This window comes from Parambassis ranga, chromosome 8 (genome assembly GCF_900634625.1).
Source record: "Parambassis ranga chromosome 8, fParRan2.1, whole genome shotgun sequence".
NCBI lineage: Eukaryota > Metazoa > Chordata > Actinopteri > Ambassidae > Parambassis > Parambassis ranga.
In genome coordinates this window covers 6161975-6179391 of record NC_041029.1, presented here as the reverse complement: position 1 = coordinate 6179391, position 17417 = coordinate 6161975, and the positions used below count along the sequence as shown (strand labels likewise).

Below are 17417 nucleotides of genomic sequence, written 5' to 3'. Positions count from 1 at the left end.
TTGTTGCCAGAAGCACCAGAGCTCAGCAACTTCTGGCCAAAACATCTGGCACTGAAGCCGAGTAAAAACTGAGCTAATGAGCAATTGGGGATTGATGCTCTGACAGATGAAAGCGTGCATTCCATAACACTTATAACGGCTGGAGAATTTGTCATGGGATCAGTTTTGAAAATCGATTCATACATTTTCCGGTTAGTATTGTAATAGTCGAGGTGAGCTAATTTATACAAACACTACAAAACAAACATAGCTGTAATTAAAGCCCTGCAAATGAGGGTGGATAAACTCCGACCGGTTTTGCCTCCATCACGCTGAAATGTGTCAGAATGGCTGCATGTGTAATTATACAGGCCGCTGACTGAGTAAGTGGGCACACATCGTTGAAAAGTGCCCGCTCTTCACAAGCACACAAACCAAGCAAACATGACCACAGATAGCAAGAAAGGGAAAATCTGTGTATGAGAGAGGAGGGAGCCGTCGAGTCGTTAGAGTCGGATCGGTGGGGGGATGAGTCAGTGGCGTGAGGGTCCCAGAAAAGTCTAATTAGCATGGTCTCCTTTTAGTAAGCTTGTCTATTTTTACCTCCTTCCTCCAGCCGGTCTTGCAGGCTTTTCTTGTAAAAAAAGAAAAACAGATAGCATTGTGGTCATGCCCCTTGTGTCCTGACAGAGTCGTCCCTCCTGCGTCTCCTGCAAACCATTTTCGCCTCCTAACACTCATTCCTCTCAATTATTAAATTGTGGGAACATTGGATTTATCTTAAAAGAGACTTCCTCAGTGAACAACAGACACCAGGGACTCAAGCAGCAACAGAGGAGATGGTATCTCTCTGATGTGTTTCTTTGCCTTCCTTAACCCTTTTTCACAAAGCAGGACTGCTGCATCCTTGTTCCATCTTTCCAGTGAACACTTTTGCCACTTCCAGAAAAAACCTCCTGGGGCTGATAAACAAAGCCCACGCAGAAGTGTCAAAAACTGGCCTCTTCAGGTTGGCTCCAAAAGTGCATCAGTCCCCACAGACCTCCATGCTAATAGGCCAACGTTTGAAGAAGAAATACACATGTAACTCTGTTGGTCTTTATTCATAAGTTCAGTGAGTAATAACTATCTTCCTCTAATTATATTATGGCTTAAAACCCACCTCAGCTCCACTTGCACTCCATGTCTTTGCCTGTATCTGTTTTAACCATGAGTTTAGGTGGACTATGACACTGCTAACGTAACTGTTGGAGCCGCCTGCAGGGACATCTTCAGTCAGCGCTAATGCTTGGTCATGTTTCTTTTGTGTTTTCAAAGTTTTCATATGTCTTTGTGTTTCTGTGTGTGTTACTTCCTGTTGTGTCTCTTGCCAGTGTGATTGCTTGCCCCGCCCTAATGTGTTTCACCTGTGTCCTGTTGTCCTCGTGTATTTAAGTCTTGTGCTCTCCTTTGTTTGTACTGTGTTGCTCCTTTCTTGTTACCCTGCGTTCCTTGTTTGTTTCTTGCAGCATTTTAGCCCAAGGTCTTGGTTTGTGGTTAGTTTTTAGTTTTGAATCTCTTCTTTGATTGTAGTTTTTGCCTTTGTCACTCCTCTTTGGATTATTGGATTTTTTGGCTTTAATTATTAAAGCTTTACTTAACTTTACTGTAACTTTAACAGAAAGGCTCCTTTCCTCAGTCCTTTAAAGTCTCTGTTAGCCCTGTGTGTTTTCTCCCTCTGTGTCAATGTCTCTTTGTTCCCCTTCCTTTTGGGAAACAAGAGTAGAAATTAAAATAAGAGGGTTTCCACTTGTAGTCATCCTGAGACTCCTGAGCATTGTAGGAAAAGGCGTAGTGTGAAGACATTATCTGTTCGGTGCCTGCCTGCTTGTCTGCATCTACTCCACCCTTTAGGCCATCTTAGAGCCCTGTGCTACTTAGTGATGCACAGAAAAGTGCAGATACACATTAAATCCAAGCAGACATTTCTCATTTTTTACTTATCAGGGCATGATGAGAAAATGTGTCCAAAGGGTTTGTAGTGTGCTCCACTAAGAAGAAAAGTAGAACAAACAAAGCATGCTCACTCATTCTTCATTATGTATTGAAGATAATAATATGCATATTATTTAAATTTGAAGAGGCAGCACTGTTGGCAGCTCTTATCATGGCCCACGCTGCCATTAAACATCAACTGTTTGATCCAGAGAACACACACTTGTAGATGTTTTTGATTTCTTCCATTGGAATCATGATGCACAGTTTGTAAAAGACACACAATGCCCATGCTTTCTGGGTTGTGACGGTTCTAAAAAGTTTATCAAAAGCGCCTGAGCCCGCAAACACTCACAACAGTTTCTCTGCACGCAGTCTGTGGCTCACAGGCCTTCGGAGCCTTGGGCTTGGTGTAAGCATTCAGTCATCCATCCATGGGTGAAAGGCCTTGGAGCTGAAAGACGACTGACAGGAACTCATGCTTGCTTTTGTCTTTCCAGTTCACTTAGATGCACAAGCATCATTTTGTTAAGCATTGTTGTTGAAGCTACACTGGTTACAGGACACACAAAAGCACTTACAACTTACATTCTATCAACAGAAAAGGTCACAGAGATGAAAGAAAATACCTGACATACACACATAAAAACATCAGTCTGATACTATACTCAAAAAAACCTCCCAGTCATTCAAATACCAGACACCATGCTGTGCTGTGGACGGCTACTAGCAGGCAAACCTCTAACACAACAAGACAGAGCTGCTGCTTCCAAACCAGGAGGGAAGTTGGTTGCAATGAGGCGAGATGATGCTACTGCCGAACCCCATGGAGCGTAACGAGAGTCATATCAAGCAGAAGGAGAGGAAGAAGTCGATGATCGGAGCAGAGTGACAATGAGTCAAACGGCAGTCTTGCTAATTATAGTGCGGGCATTGACAGACACATCATCGTCACCGGAGGTAATATCTAATTGGAAATGATTGCTATAAAATGTGAAGTGGAGAGTCAAAAGGTCTGATATGCTTAATGTCTGGGGTTAATTGGTTTAAAGAAGATCCTTCAAAGCTGCCTTCAGGTCTGCTTTATATATTCCAATTATTGTTTCAGTCCGCCATCTTCATCCTTTTGATTTAATATGGCTGTGATGAAAGGCTATAAGTATGCTGCAATGTCAAATTGAGTCAGGTTTATTTATATCGCCTGATACCACAGATCACAAATCTTCCCAAAGGAGGTTTACAATCTGTACAGCATCGAACACCATCTGTTGTTCAGACCCTCACTTCCTGTATGGAAAACTTAAGCCAGAAGACAAATGGAAGGAACATTAGGGTTTTATCATACTCATGTTATCATCACATTCGTTGGCTGTTATTATCACTCCATTAAATGGCTGCTGGAAGTACTTTATCATCACATACCATGAGTGTTGTCAGCTGTGTCATCATCCCAATAAATGGCTGTTATCAGTTATCAACATTTTCAGTGGCTGTCATTAGTCACGGTATCATCCCATTAAAGGGCAGTTACATTCCAATAATTGGTGAGATGAGACATGAGAGGAGGGAGGCTGGAGTGGAACTAAGAATTTAATTAGTTTACACCCGTTTACTGTGTGTGTAAAAGTGTGTATGTAGCCCTGTGAAAAAAATGTGACAAGAGATTTAATTAGGTAGAATTATGTTTTTGATTAAAATATGATCAGTTTAATAAACTCAAACAAGGATTTATTTTTAAACGTAAGGGTTAAGTGAATGTTTAACATAATTAAAAAAAGATGAGTAAAAGTGAATTAAAAGTATGCCTCTAAGGGAAGAGTATATGTGCCTTTATTTGCATTAGTTTTATTGTATTTTTTAACTTATTCGTTTTATATGTCAGTCAAGGTCACCTGCAGCAATTGGCTGAGGTATGAGAGGGGGCGGGACTAAGAGCGAGAGAGTGGGGAAGTGCAGAGAAGCAGCAGCAGTGATGAGGAGAACAAGAGAAGGAAAAAAAAGTTTTAGCGACATACTGGATACAGTGCAGTGTTTTGCTTTTTGTAGGAAGGTATTGTGGAGTGTTTTAGCTACAGTGTAAGTAGTTTATTATTGAAGAGCATCGAGCAGGACCTTGTGTGCTGCGCTAAGCTAACTCCAGCTAGCGGCTTGAGAGGACCTGTGGAGGATGCTCACAGGTCTGTTAATGAGGATCTCTGTATTGCTGAGGAAAGGGGACAGTGTGCTTCAAGAGAGACTATTGACACCACTGTCGGTTTCCTTTATCTAGACTGGGTGTTGGTATGAACATTCCCGCTACCGCCATCAGCAGGACCGTTTTGAGGCGGGTTGGGAGTCCCTGAAGACGCCATTGCTGTTTCTTCTCAACCAATTGGGGAGTATTTCTTCAGACTCTTCACTAAACGGTGAGTTGAAATTATTTTACTTCTGCCGAGGACAGGACCTCATTTCCATGGATATACATGTCTATATATAGGATATACATGAGTGTATGTGTGTGGGCCTACAGCTGGTTTAAGTGTAAATATTAAGTGCTTGACATTTTGGATGATGTATTCTAAAAAATGGGTTCAGAAAATATTTTCACATTTCTTCATAAGAAAGTTGTCTGGGATCAGGTATTTTAGCTGAGAGTGAGTGTGCGAAGCCTAATCTCATGGTGGGGTTCCACATGTATATCCCCACACCCCGTACTACATTATCCACCAAGTGGGGAGTTTTTCGGGTTGTGTCGAGATTTTTTTGTATGTGGAGTTGAAAACGTTGAGGAGAGGGCAGCTTGACCTTAGCCTGCTGTATTATCTTGTCAGCTCAGACAGCGCTCACACACACACACACATACACAACAAAACTTTTTCAACAAGACATCAGATTAAAGAACTGATATGGTTTAATGACACATAAAAAATACTGATCAGAGATTGGTTGTTTTATCAAATGAATCCCTGCAAATATTTATGCACTCTACAAACTGACACTGGATTGTGAACAAAACGGTCCTCAGAAAAACACACAAACTTCCATCAAATTAGCATCAGAGCAGAATTGTACTTTGATTGTGTTTGTGTGAGAGTGTGTGTTGATAAAAGAGGCGCTTGAAAGGGAACAACTGTACAGTTGCTATGGTGATAATGGGTTAGAGAAAATGCAGTAATAGATTGAGGATCACCATAGAGAAAGCAAACAGAAAGGGAAAAGAAGATAGTAAATCACTCTGTGGCTTAATAAAATGGGTGTGCATTAGGAGTAGGGATCTTCAAGTACCTCATCATTCGATTACGATTCAGGAGCCAACAATTCTATTATTAAACTAGATCTTAAAACAATTAAGCAACTTTTTTCCCCTAGTGATGAATTTATTTCTTTTATTAAACTAATAGAAGGCATGTACACTAGAGTGTTACAATTGTACTGAGTCAAAAAAATGTCTTAGCTTATTCAGACAAAACAAAAATATTTCACTTTACCAAAATGGGACTGCATTTTGTAGAAAAATATATAATCTTAATGATTTACAATAATAGTACTTTCAGATTTCAGTAAGCAACATAAAAGGTTATAATGTGTACACACAACCAGTTAAAAAGAAAACATTGTTATTAACACAATGTTAATAATGTTACTCATTAATCAGCCTTTCATTTATGTTAGCAGACAGAAGCTAACTAGTTATCTAACTAACGAGCCAGTGCACCGACATCATGATTGAGGGACTCTCAGTCTGGTAGAATAGTCCTCAGGTGTCTGTCCAGTTTGTTGACATGACCCTAAAACTTACAAATCTTGTATTAACGGTAAGAGCTCTCACTCCTTCGATCAGTTACACAAATACATAGACAAGCAAGCAATGACGCATGCAATCAGTTTGTGTCCGTCCCACTAAAGTGTCTAGGTGAAGTTGTGCTAACATTAATCGATTCAGAAGCAGGCTCACGACAAATGATGAGGGAAAAGTAGCAGAGAAAAGAACACCAATCTCAGAGTGCGATACATGTGATGAAATGTTCCCTTTCCTCCAGGCTGAAGTTCAGCTGTTTGGTTGAAAGAGTAGACCGAACGGGCTTGTTTTTAGCCGAGGGGATCATCAGTTATTCTCTACTGGTACCCAAAACAACTAGTGTTGTCAAGCTAGTCCAAACATAAGCAGCCTGCAGCCTCCACTGAGCAGGCAACAGTCTGACCCGCAGCGGTGAAGGGCACACATTGCATATTGCCTTAGCGACTGGTTTCGGGAAAAAAAAGATCCTGTGAATGCTTGTGTGTGCTTCTGCCTGTCAGTATGAGTAAGAGAAAGATGTAAACAGAGCAAACAGACTTGTTGACAGAGTGTAAACTGACAGGCTTAAAGAGAAGCAAAAGGAGAATGGTGTGAAAAAGAAACAGAGTGAAACACTGATGGTCTAAATATTAACAGAAAAATACAGAAAAGATCAACAAATCTGGAGATAAACAGAGACACATGGACAGAACAGGAGATGGATGTCAAAGACGACGCTAAGCAGTCTGTCCCTGAATGTGTCTCTGTGTGTCTGTGTGTGTGTGTAAGTGGGTGCGCATGTGGCATCAAAGTAATACCAAACCTCCAGGCTGAGAGTTGACACCTCTTGCACAGTCAGCCAGCTTACGTGGGCTTCACTGAACAGGCTAAAGTCCACGAAGAGGAGACAAACTCTGTCAATTATACAGCAACACAGAGGAGATGAATGACAGCTCTACCTGCCATCATGATTCAGGTGTTGTCATAATATTCAGTAGCCATTACGTACTCCCATACATGATGGATCGAAGGGCTTTTCTCTACCTACCAGTTATTGTCACTTTAAGTGGCTGTTATCACCCACTTATTATCATCTCCTTAAAAAAGGAAATCCACGTGATTTTATGTTGTCACAGATGTATCCTTACTTTTAGTTAGGCACCAAGGATAACTGCCTTAGTTTGCTCAAAGAAGGCTCACGTTGGTTTCCTGTGTTAGCAGTCTTCTTCTTTGAGTAACTCCCCACACACCCCTTGTCCTTTGGCTCAGCTCTTTCTTCAGGTACCTGAGTAAAGCCCTCATTACTGCAGACACTACCCCAATCTGTCTGTTGACCCCTTGAGATACTTGAACTCCTCTTTGAGGCGCTAACTGATCCTGAGGGATCCACACTTTCATGGCTTAGGATCGTGGCTTCCGATTTAGAGGTGCTGATTCTCATCCTGGCTGCTTTGCACTCAGATGCGAACTGCTCCAGTGAGTGCAGGAGGTCTCGGCTTGATGAGGCCAGTAAGACCACATCATCTCCAAAAAGCCCCCAAAGTGGACCCCCTTTGCCCCTTGGCTGCGGCAAGAAATTATGTCCACAAAGAATCAGGCAACCTCCACTAGAAATGAATCCGACATACTGCTGGCAATGCAAACCATGTCAAAGACTTAACATGCACTAAATGACCACAGAAGTGAGACGGCATAACTACACTAGTTATTTCAACACTGACTTGATTACTGTTTCCTGATGAGGCCAGGCTGAACCTCTACAATAGAAGCTAGAAAAAAAAGTTCTAGATACAATTTTGTGTGCAGAGTTCATAGCTTGTACATACTGAGCTACTCAAATCACAGACCCTGACAACACCCTGAGTCACAGGGTGGAGTTCTGCTACAAATGATCAATCGTATCACTTGTAGGGACAAATCTGTCTTCTGATAGCAATAATGACACCAAAAGAACAGAAAGACAGAGGACAGAGGGTGGCAGAGCTGACATGGGATATATCAACAGCAGACGCTGAATAAGACTTAGAAATCTGGAATTAAAAACAGCACAATGAGCTGCTTGTTATCTTCCAGCTGACATTTCACACATCAGAGAGGGCTCACAGTGACAGCTATGACTGCGTTTGCTGTCTTTGGGTTCATCTGTGTCTTCACACGATGGCTGTAAAGGCACCTGTATTGACTATCCATCACTGATTTAATTAGCACGGTGACATCTCTCTCTCTGTCTATTTCTCTTTCTCCACCTGCAGCCTCCTGTCCGTGTTTAATGGGCCATCTCCTCCAGACTCTCCCACTGCAGCCTCATTATACACAAGACAGATTTATAGCTTGTAAATCAGTCGGGAAACACAAACAGCATTTTAAACACTGATACTAGAGTTTTTGTGCCGTGTGCCCATGGCCTGCCTGTTTGCCTGTTCTCTGCATGCCTTGTCTATCCGTCATTTGTTGTGTGTGCCTCCTCTGATTGCATGCCTTTCTCGTCTCATTAGTGAATTAACTATAAAGAGGCATAAGGACATCAAATACGCCCATCGCATATGTGCAAATATGTGCACACATACAGATACACAGAGAGGATGTGAATTAGTTCATTAGTAGGAAATGGTATAGAGAGCAATGTCAGCAATGTCTCCAAGGATGCAGTATTTTGATGAGGGGATGATGCTGTATTCACTGTGACAGTGTGAGAAGAAACGGTTCTCCTAGGTGTTTTAGACAGTGATGGGAGTTATAATATGAGTTGAAATAAGCATTATGCAACAGCTGCAATTGAAAGCAGTGTATGTTGATGGAAAACACAGAGCTCTCTTTACATGCACTGCAAGTTTGATGTCAGTACATTTTATGTGGTGTTTTGGTTTCAGGCAATTGAAAATGAGGTCCATGATGTAACAGCTCTTTCTTACAGTAAGGTGAGGAAGTGCGCTGCTGAGTTCAAACATGCAGAGGGAACTTGGAGGATGACCCCTGTCATCATCACTGACAAATAACAAAAAGACAGGATTGTATCCAGTTTTTAGGCAGATTTTGAGAAATGTCACTCTTTTACTAATTCTAAGGTAATTCTAGGTTGCAAAGAAAATGCTGCTACCTCAGCAGTCTGCCATCTTAGATCTCTTGAGATGTGCACCTGGTTGGTCCTGGTAGCGGTGGGAGCTGATAATTGTTTGTGTCCATTGTGCGATTAACAGACCGCTACCACTCTGAACAACCTCTGCACACATTTGGACATCCATAATCACTCTGCTGCCTGTGAGGATCTGCTGAGAGCCCTCCACTTACATGAGCCAACACATCACACCCTTCACACTGAAGGACAGTTGATGGGCAGGTGCAAACCTGGCAAATCTTCAGGGGGACTCAGTACACCTAGTGGAAGCAAATTATTTTTTATTATTTATTTATTATTTTGTAATTACAGTAACAACAGGACTGCCTGTTGTCCTCCGAGTAATAATGTTACAATACAATGTGTTTCTAAACATATTAGCTTCACACTGCAGAAATCATCTATCTCTTCACACCCAATTTTTCACCAGCAACAGAGCCATCACATGCTTATTACACTCATAATAGCAAATGACAGCGATCACGCCCTTGATCCACACTTAACATCACTGCCATCTGCTCGGAGATACAGGAAAATGAAGAGCAGCTTGATTTAGCTGGAGTTGTGATGCTACTGCTGTGTGAGCGCAATACAGGTGAAGCACAGTGAACAACGAAATCTTCTTTCAAGTGCACTTTTTTTTTAAATATACTTTAACCCGCGCACGCTCACACAGTGCACAGAGTGAAATCAAACTGAGCAGACACAGGTGTTGGACCCTTAATCCTTCCCTGTTGTGCTCTAATTAACAGCAGAGGAGAGATCCAGTGTTCAGATGCATTCAGACTGCACCCTTTCATCACAACCTAACTTTCATCATCAAACACAGCATTTAATTAGACTGACGCGGATATGAGGCCTGCTTTTATATGCATGTGTGTGAATGTGTCGTTGGCCTCTTCCTGACACAGGCTGCAGCTACGCCTTTGTCGCTCGATTCACACACAAACACAAAAAAGGCCAAGCGGGGTCTGCAGCCTGTGAGAGCATCATCACCGCTTCCTGTTTTGCTCCCCCCACCTACTGACTGGGGGTCTCTGTGGCTGCAAGTTGTCAGGATCCATTAGGAGACACCAGTAGCGATAGCTCCATCTCTGCTCAGAGGTAATTGAGCTAAATGGCTGTGAGAGAGGCTGAGCTGTTCAGAGGGTAGATGACTCTGTTGAGAGGTAGTGGAGAACCGCACTTGTAGTAATAGGAATCCACAGTGTCTATACTGCACTTGGCCTGTGTTTATGGCTTCCTCTTCAATATCCGAAGGCATGTAACTACTGCTTTGTAGCATTGTTTTTAGATCATTTTTATGCGAGTGCAACGGGGCACTACACATAAAGATAGCTGCTTAATTAATGGAAGTAGGTTAAGAAGCAGTAACTACAGATAAAGTTATAGTTTTGGTCCGTTTCCTGTTATATTTTGAAATCTCTTACGTAAACTATGTACTCAGATGTTGGTCAATGCCAGACAAACCAGCATAAACCCCACTGTTTCCTGAGATGTAGGCTTGTGTCAATAGAATCAATTTCATCCCTGGACCAGCAGAACAAATCTGACAGTGCCACAGAGTACGATCTTTAACCTCAATCTGCTCCTCCATCAGAGTAGACTGGAAAGCACTCAGGTGTGAGGAAACTTTTCAGTGAAATTTAGAAATCAGGTCAAAACACAGAACCAATTAGAGAAATCTGAATCTAAGCAATCCTGCAAAAGAATCAGTGTCAGTCCAGCTTTTTCCTCTACAAACATGTCCAATTAGGAAACATTAGAGTCATGAATTAATGTAAAAAACACCTCATTATGCAGAAAAAACAAGAAGACCTTTAGCGTGCAGGTAGAGCTAAAAATAATGAGGTAAGATGCAGACATGCAGAGAATAATTGCTGCCTAAGAATAACCATAAAACACTCCTTCTCGCTTCTGCTGCCGACACTTCCCTCTTAGTGCAACTGTGAATACTTATACACGCTGTTTTACTGGGAAATCTTAGTTTTACAAGGACACGGGGTGGCGATTACCATACAGTCATAAAAGTTTGAAAAAAAAAAAAAGCAACAAAACTTTGCAGGTCATCTATCACCTGCCTTCCCACAGTGCTTTGCAGCAGTCCCCATTTTACCCCAGTTCCCCTGGTGTGTTTGTTAAAGCTTTCACTTGTGAGAGAACCGGACAACTGGCTGTTAACATACCTGCACGTTAATCACTGTGACATCGCCACGGAAACCAAGGAGGACAGGCCCCAGGTGGCCATCTCACGTGGAATCTATATTTAACTAATGCATGATATAAACAAGAAAGGAGGTGTACTTTCAGAATTGAGTGTACACGTACACACACGGTGCTATTTTCTAGAGAATAGCAGCCAATCATATGTGTTACCCATGACCTACTGATCATGAGGGTAACACTCTACTTTAAAGTGGCTATACGTGATATTTTTATAATAACTATGTATGAAATGTCAACGTGAAAATAATGTGAAAACGTAAAAAGGGGTCGCTTGTAATGATGCACCTGCAGGAACAGCTTCTCAAAGATTCTACTACAGAGAGCTACATAGACAAAGAAGAGTAAAAAAATAAGTGTATACAGTGATTGCTTCTTAACTGCAGGATGTGTAAACAGACAATTGTTTGTATGTTTTTGCCATATAAGTCAAAGGCTGATTAATATAGCCAAGGAATTCATTGTACATCAGCCTGTTGACTTCAAATCCTCCAAAATTAAAAACAATTTCAACGATTAATGCCTACATCTAAAACAAAATTATACAAATTCTCTGTCTCTGCTCCTACATGACTGAAAGATTCACTAAGCTCTTCATACTTGACACATCTTCAAATTACTATGAGAGTCCCACAAGGCCTGACAATCATCTTTTCATCTTCTGAGCTGATGAGTGGAAGGAGCTTTAGGTTCTTATAGGCTGCATGACGTCAGCCAACAAACAAACCCAGGAAAGTGCAGGATGTACTTTCAGCCTATGGAGACCATAAAAACATATAACTAACGCCATGGTAACAGGGGATGCAATTACACATGTAATAATCCTCAAAGGCAATATGTGAAAAAAATATGTTTGGAGCAGAAAATATATATAAATATATTGTTTCACAAAATGAGAATATGGTGTTGTTTGTTGTTGTTTGTCCTGCTGGTTTGTACTGTGATGTTCGTGTGTCCTCAACTGTGACATTCAGGCTGTGTGTGTGTCCATCTTGCATGCGTGTTTCAGCTTGGATTATGTCAGATGTCCTCTAGCTGGCAGAGATGCCACTTCGGCCTACTGATGTTTCTGTCCAGCATCCAAAAAGCTGACTATTACCAATGTGCTGTGCATGTGTACAAAAAAAAATGCGTGTCCCTCACTATTTATGTCTCCGCAATTACATAAGCAACACAGCTGCTCTCCGTCTCTTTGTCTCTCCTCGGTACAAATGCTGATCTGGCAGCTTTTTCTCCCAACTCTCCCACTCTCAGCCTGAGCCACATCCAGCCTTCAAATTACTTGTTGACCAAGAGCTTTCAGATCATCTGAAGAGTTATGCCAAAAGATCAACAGCTGGCTCATCAGTGGGCTGCTAATCCGTGAGGTGTTAGCGATATGGGAACATCCTCAGTTGGCTTATCCATATGTACTATACTCTCCTGATTAGACAGGGGGACATATCACTGATGATATGAGATGTGTAGGTCTTACATGAGATAAACCTCTGACCTATGGCCTTATAGATCACAGAAATAATGTACATTTAAATAAACATTAAAAAAGATGACTGTAATTACTAAAAAAAGACAAACAAAATATATTTACCCTGGCTACACTTTACCAAAGTCTGCAACACTAGCTTGGAGGTTGTTGAGTTTGGAAATGAGACTGCCACGTGAGAGGCTTTATACTCACAGTCTAATGTTTTACAGAACATGTGATTAATCAAGTTATGGAGGAAATGGCCATAAGGGCCATGGTTAATCAAATAAATGCATGCAGCAGCCCTCCATGACCCAGTAGAGGGACTAAATTGCTATGAAATGCACTGCATGTTAGATTTGAAATATTACACCATAGACAAATCACTGATGCTTCTACAGTGTATGAGATCTAGGCAGCTAAATTTTAATATAAAAATCTATTATTTTCTCCCATGTTGCATTATTCAAACTAATCCAATTGATTATGTGTTGATCATCTCATCTCATCTCATCTCATCTCATATGTTCAGAGTCTTGATTGACAGGCTTCATTGCTCCAATGAAATGCATAAGGTGATAACCTGTGTTGAAATTTAAATGATAAAACATATACAAATGTAGCAGCGATGCTAATCTCCTCACACACAACACATTATCAACCCACTCATGACACAAATATCCAATTACACAGACTTTGTGTGAACACATTAATATTTCACACATCACTTCTTAACAGGCAGTGGTCGGATCTATTCATCGTTTGTTAAGGTCGGGGTTGCGCGGGCTTGATCGCGATCATGTTGTTTAGAGAATATTAGAGGTTTGGGAGTTTGGGCTGATCTATTATTGTCAGGCTGGGCATCTCAGACAGGGCTGACTAATGATCCAATGGGCTCGGCCACGGCAGGAGGGATCAGTGACAGCTTAATGAGGCCACAGGGCTTCTGTGCTTACAGCGACAGAGGGAGGAGGAGGGTGGTGATGTGGTGGGAGACAGAGAGAGAGAGAGAGAGAGAGAGAGAGACAAAAAGGAAGGTAAAACAAGCAGAGAGTAGAGATGTGCTGTAATGCCAGACAAGAAGTAATGAGCCTAAAAGAGAACAGACAAAGTGAAAAAAAGGTTTGACAAAAGATAAATGAGAAAGTAGGGGGCATGCAGTTAAAATTATGTGTAGTGTAAGGTGTCCCATTGATGTCCTCCCACTCCTGACTTGCCTGGTGTGTGTGTGTGTGTTTGAGAAGCATTCCCAACAGCTCGGTATTTTAATTATCAAAAAGTGACAACTCAAGCGGGAGTTTTTTGCCTCCTATTTATCCTCCTCCTCTTCCTGTGTTGGTGTGAGATGAGTCACCCGCAGTAATCGTTAGGAAGGGCCGTCCCTCCTGTTGTCGCCGCGGGAGATGGGAGCACTATGGGGTGTAAGGCCTGCATCAGCATGTTCACACCAAGAGACAGGCAGAGGAAGGTGGCAACCAACAGAGTAATAGAGAGAGGGAGACAGAAGGAGGGGAAAATGACAGTGTGAGTGAACATTAATGGATCACTTGCACTGATAAGCCAAAATATTATTATATAATATTCAGCTGAGTTTTGGTGATGTATTTCTGTACAATTGGCATCTCATGGGTTTCACTGGCTTTTCAGTCACGGAAGCTCTGTCCATAGTTTTTAATGTCAATGATCCTGACTTTTGAGCGAGTAAACTGCAAGTGTCAATTAGAAGAGCTCTTGTCACCAGGTTAGCCAAGATTAATGGTGGAGAAGCTTGTTGCAAATGGAAGAATGTTAGCCTGATAACCAAGTTATTTTGATGCCTAAACATAACCAAACTCACAAATAGTCAAGACATGACAAGACGGTAAATAAAGAAAAAAAGGGAACAACTAAACTGATCACAAAATTATGATCTGGCAGGACTTGTTACCATGGCAACCATTTGACTAAACATTGTAGTGTTATCCTGCTATCATTATCTATCGCTATTGTGCTTTACAGCAATTGGAAGCAACAGATGATAGCGCAAATAACACAGTGAAAGTAAACAATGAGTGTAAACCAAAAGTTTTGTTTTACACAGGAAGTCTCTATTGACAACAGTGCACATATCAGAATCTGGCAACACAGGTCCTGGGGAATGGATTTCTTAGCATCAGGCATTTTTATCTTTTGCTACAAAAAACGTGAAATGAAATGTAAAAATGTGCGTGTGTGTGAGAGAGAGAGCCAGAGAGAGGTGTGTGTGTGTGTGTGTGCACCATTCTTCTAAGAGAGAACCAGGAAATTATCATGAGACAGGAAGAAAGAGAAATAGACATGTGCCCGGGCCTGTTTCATCTTCATGGAGTACCTCCCTATCTGTTCACACATTTTGCAGCACAGCATAAGCCAGATAATTTCTAATAAGAAAAAGGAGCACAAGAGAACATGAGAGCAAATGTGAGCATCTCAGTTATTTCCTTCTGTAAAATGGTGCAAGTCAGTAAGTGTGCGTATGGCAGATGTGGCAACTTGCTCTACCTGAGATTATAAAGTAGGACGTTGATTGTGTCTGTTCTCTGGGGACACAGTCTTGAGTCATACATCCCCTCCCCACCCAGTGCCCAAATATCCTCCAGCAAAATACCGATGGTGCACACGCTGCAGAGAATTAAAGCACACACAGTGGTGTACACACGCACATGAATGCACACATGAACTCACATACCCCTAAATACCTAAATATACCCAGGAGACCAAAGGCCTTGAGACATTTTTCTCTGAAAGAGAGCATTACGTAATCTTCAAGTGCTTGATGAGGCAGGACGTGAGGACAGGAGGGGAAGACAGACCTGTGAGGTGACATCCCCAGTGGAGCAGCACAAACCACTGTGGCTTTGTTAGAGAAACTGAGGCAGACAGAGACCTCAGCATGCTGTCTCACCCCTGGCGCCTCGTGAAGAAAACTGATTGATTCAGCTACAGATTTATCTCAGACAACAGCTTTTTTCCCCCCCAGTAAAATACTGAACAAAGACTAAGGCAGAAGTAGTTTGACGCTGTACATCGTGCACAAGGACTGAGATGCGATGATGGGTTACATTTACTTATTGTTGTGGTTATCTGGGAACTCATGAGTAATCTTCATGTTCCTATATGGCAAGAAGTGAACCTTCAAAATTGACGGAGTCCTTCATTTAGAAGGTATCTTTGTTGTTACTAATGCATGCACTTGTCCCTGTGCGTGTTACAAGATGGCGCAATAGTCATATCTGTGACCTTTCCAAAATTGTAAACATGCTCACTTGTTATGCTATGACGTCTTAGCTATAGCTATATAGCTATATACCCAGATATATTTCAGAAGACCTTTGCATCAGTCTAGGTGTCAAGAGCTCGAGAGAGGATGTTTTAGACATATCCTACAATGGTTGTTGTTAGCAGATTGCATGCAGCAGCAGAGAGAAACAAATGTAAACAAAACTGCCTTCACACTGTGCTTAAAATAGACTCCCCAGAATTTCTGTTTTTAGCTGAACTTGACACTGCAGTTTTAGTGAAGTATCACACTTTGTTGTAAGATAATTTAAGATCTCTCAGCATCTATTCCGTTGTAAAAAAAAAAAAAATGTGGACATGCTGTGAAGAGTCATCGAGGTGAATGATGCATCAATAACAGTAAACAAGTCAACAGATTGTGACTCACTTTCACAGGAGCATAGCTGGTACGTGACACCTTTTAAGCCAGTTTGGAATATCATCACTGATGGCAGAAAGGAACAAGTATTTTTGGACTGAAATGTAGCAAAAAAAAAAAAAACCTGTGACACCATCACCACCTACCCCTCCCTGCCTCCCCATGTCTCCTGTGGTCCCTCCCTGGTGGTGACATTAAACACTGAGCTGCCTCCGCCTCCAGTCTAAGGAATAGGTCAGCTCCCTGGCTGCCGTCTGCCTGCAAGCGCGCACTGTTTACCAGCCTGTCTGCAATTACACACACACACACAGAGGCGGTACGCACGCATACCTGATATACAGTAGGTGTATAAATTATTCATTATCTGATAAATTCAATTGCCTTACTTGATTATTCTGAGGTGCCACACAACACTGTATTTATAGTTTCACAAGTTAGGCTTCTATTACACTTAAAGGTGAAGGTTGAACAAACAAGCAGTTTGTACACAAACATCTAATTTACAAAGTAAAGAAGTACTAAATATTTTCAATGAAGGCAGGTGTTATTAGTTTCTTATTAAAATGGAAAAAACAATTCATTTGTCTTTAGCGAAGTATTGTGAACATGATTATCACTTAATTGCCTGCGTTTGACAGCCATAGGACAGGGAATAAAAAGTAAACAAAGAGCTGACAGTGTGTAGCAGTAATTTTGAAGAATAAGATCCACAAAAGCATTTACATCTTTTTTAATGTGCCACCACTGAACAGCTAATGAGCTATCTAGCCTGCAAACTATTATCGGAGCACTTTTCCACAGAAAATGTTTGTTTGGAGTCTTTAACTTGTTAAGGTGCTAGCCTGATACAACATATCAGAGTTTCTGCCTAATGTGTGGAAATGCTTTATTACAATTTTCTAATAACATCAAACCTTTACTGTAGTAAGTGTTCAAGGAATGTAAATGCAGAGGAGATGGCAACAATGGTAGCAGACAACCTGTCCTCACAGAAAAGGCCACATTTGGTCCATTATACACTCTCCAAATATGACACATGGTTGCGTTTATGCTAACAGAACATATGGACATATTGCCTGACATTATATTATGGTTATGCTAATAGAACGGTGCAATTACAGTCACAAATGTCCGAGTAAGAAGGCAACACAGCAGACTTTGACTGACTTGAGTCCAAGGTTCGAGCCCCCCCCAACACCACAAACTGATTTGTTTTTTCTTATTGTCA

The 17417-nt window shown here is 41.5% G+C and overlaps 1 protein-coding gene across 4 annotated transcripts in view; it reads right to left on the bottom strand.

The window, feature by feature from the left end:
- Positions 1-17417, bottom strand: part of prkcab (protein kinase C, alpha, b) — a 73289-nt gene that overhangs the window by 20549 nt on the left and 35323 nt on the right. The gene's annotated exons all lie outside the window — the stretch shown is intronic.